We start from the raw sequence: 8,594 nt of genomic DNA, 5'->3' as shown, positions 1-8,594 counted from the left end.
AGAGCATGAGGGCGAATACACCGGTCCAACAATTTACTATCATGAACATTCTTACTTTCTTAACCATGACGCTCAGCAAGCAGACAACCAGGCAGATGAAGAGCTGAAGTATTAGAGTGACGTATACTTTTATAAAAAAACTCTTCTTTCGTGCCGGCTTTGTGGATGATGGAGATGATCCCATTTCAGTGATTACAGAGCTGACGAGAGTGTCGGAGAACGCCGTATCCTTTGCTTCGGGGGTTTTATCCGCAAGACCATCCTGCTGTTCGGTCGTCATTTAAACCTTATGTACATATCGCAATTGGAAAATAATAAATACAAGTAAAAGACGAAACATGTGTTTATATATTATAAAAAATATGTAGGCATTTTAAAATTCTTCCAGCTCTTTTGGTCAAACAAAGAAAAACAAATAAATTTATCCTTAAATTTCAAAGCTGGACCAACATTCAATGTTTTAAATGTTCATTTTTTCCAATAATTACTGTTTTATCAATCACACGCTCAAGGATATCAAAAAGATCACATCATTCTTATTAACACTGGTTAACACATTATGTTTACCATGCAACAAAAATAATTTCCCCAATGAAGATATAATAAAAAGAAAAACGTAGAAAAATAAAAAAGTAGTTGGTATTCACCCCAAAAAACCATAAATACAGATTTAATGGAATTGATTTTTTTTCTTGAGGTTTTCACATTCCAAAAGCTTCCACAATCTTTTTTCAAAATATTTTATTTTGTAAAATCATGAAAATTGTAATAGCATTGAAACCGTTCCGCCTATCTATTGGAATCTTTACAGGTGTTTACAATTCCATAACCTACCCGCAATGTAATAATTGGTCTACGAAATTATAGTAGGAAATATAAAATAAAATATTTGGGGACTATTAGCTTATTTCATATATTATTTTCTCAATTATCATGACATAAAAACGAAAATTTTTAAAAAAGTTCAGGTTGAGAAATACAGCTTTGCGACGGTTGTAATACCTTCGACAACGGATGAAGTAAAATAAAAATATGAATTTTTACGTAGACATGGTAGAAATAAAACGCTCCCAGCTGTTCCAACCCAAAACTGTGTATTTGTGTTTGCTATAAATGTCTAAAACAAAGTTCTTTATACGTGGTTTAAAAGGAACCAGAGTGTATAACCTATATTTAATGTTATTAGTCGACTTTTTACGACCTAGTATCCACCAAGCTTCCATGAAATCGGTCTATTCGCCCTTAACCCCCTTACAAGACAAAATACGTGCCAATGTAGCCGATTAGACAAGGAATTGAAAATATTAGTGAGAAAAAATAACTATATTATTTCTGCAATACATGATTATTTGTTGTATTATTTATTTGAAAGTATTTATCAAATTCACTACTTTCGTGGTCCGCTTGACCAATTAATACATGACAATTAATTAAGGTTTTTAGTTGAGATGAAAAAAATTTAATGGCACGAGAGGGATTCGAACCCACGACCTTCGGCTAGATACGCCGCTGCTCTACCACCTGAGCTATCGTGACCTCGATCCACTCGGACATCAACTCCCCATCTCAACCCCACCTTATGAGTTTTCCCTCCTTTTGCCATTTTTCAAATGTCGTATAATCGGTTTGGATTCTTGACGACAATTGAAATGGCGACGGAGAGCTTTAGTGAAGTGTACTTCATTTTTAAATCATTAATGCACTACTTTCGTGGTCCGCTTGACCAATTAATACATGACAATTAATTAAGGTTTCTAGTCGAGATGAAAAAAAGTTAATGCCACGAGAGGGATTCGAACCCACGACCCGCTGCTCTACCACCTGAGCTATCGGGACCTCGATCCACTCGGACATCAACTCCCCATCTCAACCCCACCTTATGAGTTTGAAAAGTTTTTTTTAATAAGGTAAGATTTTTATGACCGGTTGTTTAATTATTGCCGGATTCGTGAGGAGCGGTCACAAGAATGATGCAGTTTTCATTCCTTTGCCGACGTTTCGACCTTTATTCGGGTCATCTTCAGAGCATAAAGTGTGTTTCCATTCGTGTGGTGTCATAATGATTTTTGTGAAATTGTTATGAGCCTCACAAAAACTTCAAAAAATGAAAAAGTTGTTTTTCTAAGCTACCTCATTCTTGTGTCCGCTCCTCACGAATCCAACAAATTTTCTCACTAATGCTATATTTTTTAAATTGTTAGATGAGCTCAAGACAACTTTCTCTGTCTGTACGTTATGTATATAAAATTATGTTTTGATAATCAAACCTAATATCATATAGGGAATCGTGGTAACGAAGTGGTTTGTGTTCGACTCTCGGCTCGTAGACCTAGTCGGGCGTGGGTTCGATTCCCTAGTCTCCTCTGGAATTTTCTGTTAACCTCCCTTCCCTCAACCAACACAAGTATCTTTTCTTGGCTAATATGGAAAACTTAAAGCCACTCAAAAATAAATAAAACTTATAACAGTTATCACAATATGATTCATTACTTACAGATAATGAAATGTGATTTTAGTTTAATATGAGTTTAATATTAATTTTGCAGTTACTTAAGGTGTTCAAAATGGAATTTTGTTTATTTCCTTTTTCTTGGATTCTTCGCGATTCTTGAACAATTTGTAGTTCTTAGTGCAGTTAGCTGTTTCATTTATGCACGGTTATCGTAACATTTTATTTTCTTGTGATTTTAATCCTAAGATATCTTGCCAATCGACTAACATCCTATGAGAATATCATAATATTTTATTTTGAAATATTGGTTAGTCTTTTTATACTGATATACTGGTAATATATTGTTTTTTGCTGATGAAATTAAATTGAAGGTTTTTGAAAGAATTGTGTTGTATTAAGGCTTCTGACTTATTTTCGAAATATGCGTTCAACCATATTACTATTAGCCTCAAAGTTAAAAATTAAGGTGTTTCCAGGTATAAAATTTTTATTTACCATATACTTCAGTATACCAAGTTACCAAAATACGCAGGTATACCTTTTAAAATTATATGACAAATCAAAATACCGTGTATGAAATGTGTTTACTCGTAGAAGTTAACATATGTTGATCATCAAACAGTCCTATGTGGTATCACATTAATTAATACGCTGCCAATATGTATTAAAAAGATTGGAATGGCTGTATACAAAGCTAGGTTTGCGAATATCCAATCGGCCGGTTCTATGTACATGTATTTTATAACAAATTGGCTCACTAGGAAATAGTAGACGCTTCCGGCCAGAGCTGTGACCGACGAGAAGATCAAGTGAACGATCTTGTACTTCACGAAACAAGCGATCATGGAAATTGTGGATGTAGTCACGGCGATGATGATGGTTGTGAAAATGTAAGTGAGAGTTCGACTGTCCACATGGCACGGTATAACCGCAGCGAGTACGGTCGCAACCAGTATAATCGCGAATGTTATCCCAAGCGAACTTACAATCGGTAAATAGTCGTGTTTGGCGGCCATGATCTCAATAGGTTTGTTCCCGAAAACTCCGATGAATACGAGACAAATGATGCTCAAAGGAAGTTTGAACTTTTCCTGGCGCAAGAGCATCGCAAGCACGGTTGCAGAGAGAAACACGAGTGAGATTATACCCGTCCAATTGTGTTCAATCATAAATTTCTTAACGTCCTCGATACAGATGCTCAGCAGGCACAGAACAACGTTAATAACAAACTGAATTATTAGAATGACATATACTTTGATTAGAAAATTCTTTCTTCTCGGCACGTATGCTGTCGACGATTGAGGTGACACCATATCTAGATATTCGGAGCTCCGTCGATCATCTTGGGTAAAAGAAACCCTTATTTCGGTCGGGTTTTCCACCCGATTGTTCTTCTTGTTGGCCATCATTTAACAAACCAAATATTCTACAATCGGCAAACACGCAACACGACTGTGATAAAAACATGTGTTCAACATTATTTTTCTTATCACAAGCTGGCATTTTACAAACAACCGTAGAAATTTTTTCAAAAAGAAAACTTCAATTTTCATTTTCAATTCAATTTTTATAATTTATTTAATTACATACGAGACAAATTTTTAATAATTTAATAAAGTGTTAACATACATTATTGGAATAACTGCATTTAATTGATTAATTAAGAAATATCTTCTTTATATCTTAAAATATCTTTTATAGATTGATTTTGCCAATATATATATATATATATATATATATATAGAGAGAGAGAGAGAGAGAGAGATAGATAGAGAGAGAGAGAGAGAGAGAAGACAGAGATAGAGAGATAGATAGATTGATGGATATATTTGTAGGATGAGGGAGGAGTGTAGAGTAATTGAAATCACTTGCAACACAAAAATACGTTTTATTATTCAATAAAAATACAAGAAAGGACAACACGATGTTAAGCCGACACACTAGGGCCTAGGCATTCGACACTTGAAGTCACCTCCCTCTCTCAGCTGTTCCTTTTGTTGAGTTATCCCGCAGGGGGATAAATTAATGGTTGGAAGCATCGATCCTACAACTCGGCCATCCTGAAAATGTCATTCGCCCTCGAATGACTAGGCTGCTGTAACGCGCTGATTGTGTCGTCCTCGTCATCTGTGCTGTGCCCGTCTCCCCGATTGACCAAAGTTTCATGTAGTCTGCACTGGAAGTGGTTTTCCCTGGTCCCCTTGTTCCGCTGATCCTCTCCAGCTCGTATCTGCCGTTTCCAATCTGTCGGACAACTTGATACGGTTCCAAAAACTTGGCCTTTATTTTGGACAACGGTGTAAACTGTGTGCGTTTTACTGCAACCCACTCTCCAACCTTTGCACACTCTCTCCGGCTTTCTCCTATATTATTGAACGTTTTTAACGGTTCCCGCTTGTAGTCGCTCTCCTCGCTCAAGCCTTCCTGCTTGGTCGCGTAGGGCGATTGGTTCAGCTCCTCTTCTGAGAACATCTCTTCCTGTTTCACCTTTTCCTTCTTAGCCGGCCTAGATGATATCGGTAGAGTTTCTTTGTCTTTCTTCTTCGCCCTGCCCTCCAGGTCGTCCCGGGATTCGAAATCGGCTAGCTTCGATGACTTCTTGCGTACCCTGCCGGACCTGGGCACTCCAGTCACTTTCAATTCTTCGGTTTTGGCCCTTTTGCCTTGGAAGTCGAACGCTTCGTCCATCAAGAGTATACGCATTTTTACAGGGGATCCTTTAATTTTATTAGGTCCATAACACTTCTTTAGGTTTTCAACGTAGGTTTTAAGTGAAGAAATACCGACATCAATTTCGTTTAGGTCAGGAATAGTAATATTGAACACATGTGGACGATCTTCTGAGGCATCTCCGATATGAATTATTTTATTTTGGCTGATTAAAATGTTCGTATTCTTAAGGAATTCGTGACCAACTATAACGTCGATATTCATAGCCCCATCATCAACAATAAAAAACTTAATGTTGTCAAATCGTTTTGAGAGGTCGTCGGCGATGAAAACGTCACAAGTCAGAGCGCCTTTAGTATGGACTGTATTACCACCCAAACCTCGAACATCCACAGATCGGCACAGAGGAGGTTTCCCAAGCGCGATATATGCAGAGTTGCTTAATAAGTTTACGTCAGAACCGGTATCCGCAAGAGAGTCAAAAATTTTACCAGATATTTGCAGAAAAATATTGCAATTACTCAATGACTTCTTTGAAAAAATGGCGGCTTGTGGAGGTGACGTCGTCATAGTAGAGCTCACCGTCGCTTCGGTAACATCGTTGTTTACCGCTCCAGAAAGATGGGGCGAAACCTCGATCCGTGATGTAAACAAACTGATCTTCCCTATTTCGTCTTTTTGTTTTACATTTACCTCTATATGACAGTTTCTGGCTAAATGGCCGAAAGCTCTGCATTTGAAGCATTTCTTGCCTTTCTCCTTACGCGGACAATCCACGGACTTGTGGTCCCTTTCTCCGCAGTTATAACAACGAAGCCCGCCATATATCAAAGTCGGTTTTGTCCAGCCCGGCGCCATGAAACGTCCCTCAGTGGCTTGCATTGTCACATTTTTAGACAATTTATCGAAATTCGTCACATTAGCATTTGTTCGTAAATAAATAATTTTTCTTTGAAATCCTTCACCGTCTTAGCACCATATAGGATTGACTTATTAAATTCGGAGTCCTTGATTCTTTTTATAACGTACGAAAACAACGCTTGGTCGTCCACGTTTCCGCGATTCGCGATTTCTCGAAGTCTATAAAAATATTGTCGAAACGTTTCATCTCGCTTCTTTTTAGAATTCGACAATAAGAGATGGATTTCAGCGCTGTTTATTGATTTAGAGAACTCTCGTTCCAAAGCGTCTTTTAATAGGTCTCACGAAAGAAGGCCTCTTTCTGACTTTACAAACATGGCCGCCGAACCTGAGAGTTTCCTCTTCGAGAAAATAAATTTCTGGATATCGTTCCACCCGCATAGTGAAGCCATGTCTTCGATGTTGGATACCCATATTTGTAAATTGTCTTCTTCGTCTCCCGAAAAAGTGGGAATAGCGTCTTCAACGTCACGAAATAACACGCTAAAGCCACCTACCTCCTTAGGCTCAGCCGGTGACGGACCTTTTCGCCTTTCTTTTCCTTCCTCCTGTGCTCCAGAAGTCGCCATTGGGTGGAAATTGGTGTTTTTCCTTCCCATTTCCGTCTCAGTTCGACAACACTCAAAAATTTAAAGTCTCGGCACGGCACAACGAGCACGTGTTTTCAACAATATCAACACTCCAACCTATCGCTACCGTAAAGCGGCCCCCAATTGTAGGATGANTGAGAGAGAGAGAGAAGACAGAGATAGATAGATTGATGGATATATATATATATATATACAATTGATTTTTCTTAACCCTGCAGCCAGCACCCTTACTTCAGCTGATTATCAAACTTTTTCTTTACAGGATATTTATAAAATCGAAAAGTTAAAATTTTTGAAATTCCCCGTTAACTCAGTTTACAGGTGACTATCTGTGGTCTTTAATTATATACTTTAAAAAAATGTTATTTTTTAAAAATAAATATTGTGCACTTTTTATTTTCATTTTTGTCTTTTTGTACAATAATACCTTTTTTTAACTTTTGTGTATCCGAGCCAAACAGGTTTTCGTTGCTATTTTCTTATTCAATTTCTTTAACCTTTTGAAAGCCCATACTGTTTTTTGTTTCAATTATATGTTAGGAGAAAATTTATCGTTCTCGTTGTGGTTAATCCGTCATAACAATAAATTATATGCATTACCCCTGTTTATAAAAGCTTAAACGCTTTTTATCCTTTTACAAATAGGACAACGTTTGCTATGCAAGTTTCGTTGCAAAGCTCATATCTATTTGCTCTTTTTTCGTTTTTGTATGAATAAAGATAAAAGTAATTCCTGTCATAAGAAGGGATTTACATCCAACTAGTTACACTACTTTATATAACAATATAAAAAGGACCTTTACTGGTGAAGAAATTACAAATTTTTGACGTGGGTCATGGATCAAGGTAGAGACCTCATTTGTCATGAATAAACCTTTAAGCCTATGCAGCGTCAGTCGGTTCTTTCGTGACTTATCCTTTTAAATGCGTTCAGGGATTTATCATTACACCTCACTAGAGATGCTCTAATCTCTGAATCCGGATAGGCGCTTTTCAATCTAACCAAAGAACTACTAAGCCCCGCCACATCGCCAACATCGGATACCAGCAGAATAAACGAGGATAGAGAGATATGAAGAAAACCTTTGAGGTTGAAAATTTTGTTAAGTTGAATTATTGGTTAGCATAGAGTGGAAGTCTTTGGGGATTTTGTAGAGGGTTTTGCTATAGGGGTTTAAATGAAATCAATAATGATGCGAGAAATATTGTTAGTAAATTACAGATTGGACACATGTATGTTCTTTCGAGGAATATCCATGTTTGGATGCAAATTGAAAATGTGCTGTATTTTAGGCTGTCTGTATTAGTTATAATTTGCGGCGCAGATTTTCGATACGTGGTATCGAATTGGTCTGATGTAGAAGCTGAAGATAAGAGTTTATTATTTATAGTTTTATTTAAAATAGAAGAAAGACTTTGATGAGTGGCTTTAATTGTCTTTGAACATTTAATATTTATGTAATAGATACAGTTATGTTTTAAGTCCCACCCGTAAGTATTTGACATTTTTAGCTAATGGAAGTCGATCATCGCCGGATTCAGATCATCGGTATCCGTTTGTTTTGTGTTATATTTAATTTATTAAAGGATTTAAATTTTTTATTCCTGCTGATTAACTTAGTTCTTTACCTATAGTGTCAGTCCTGATGACTTGATGATTGCAGTGTCATCTGCAAAGATTCAACTTTGGTTTACACACTTTGGTATGAAGCGTTTAAAAAAAGGAAGTCCAAAAATTGAACCTTGCGGTACGCTACCTGGATTTCTTTTTTTAACTTATTAGGAAGACCGTCATTAGATATAAAATTCATTATTTGTGAAGTATTCCTATATGATTGGTAGGTAGGTCTGATCAGAATAACTTACTTAAGTACGTTTTGCCGAATTATTGTGTAAATGAAGCAAAATAAAAGCCACATATTTGTAGAAAAATATGCACAACTATACAAACAAATTGTTGC

Source organism: Cimex lectularius, unplaced genomic scaffold (genome assembly GCF_000648675.2).
Source record: "Cimex lectularius strain Harlan isolate CLEC.00 unplaced genomic scaffold, Clec_2.1 scaffold2, whole genome shotgun sequence".
In the NCBI taxonomy this organism is placed as follows: domain Eukaryota; kingdom Metazoa; phylum Arthropoda; class Insecta; order Hemiptera; family Cimicidae; genus Cimex; species Cimex lectularius.
This window is presented reverse-complemented; position numbering follows the sequence as displayed.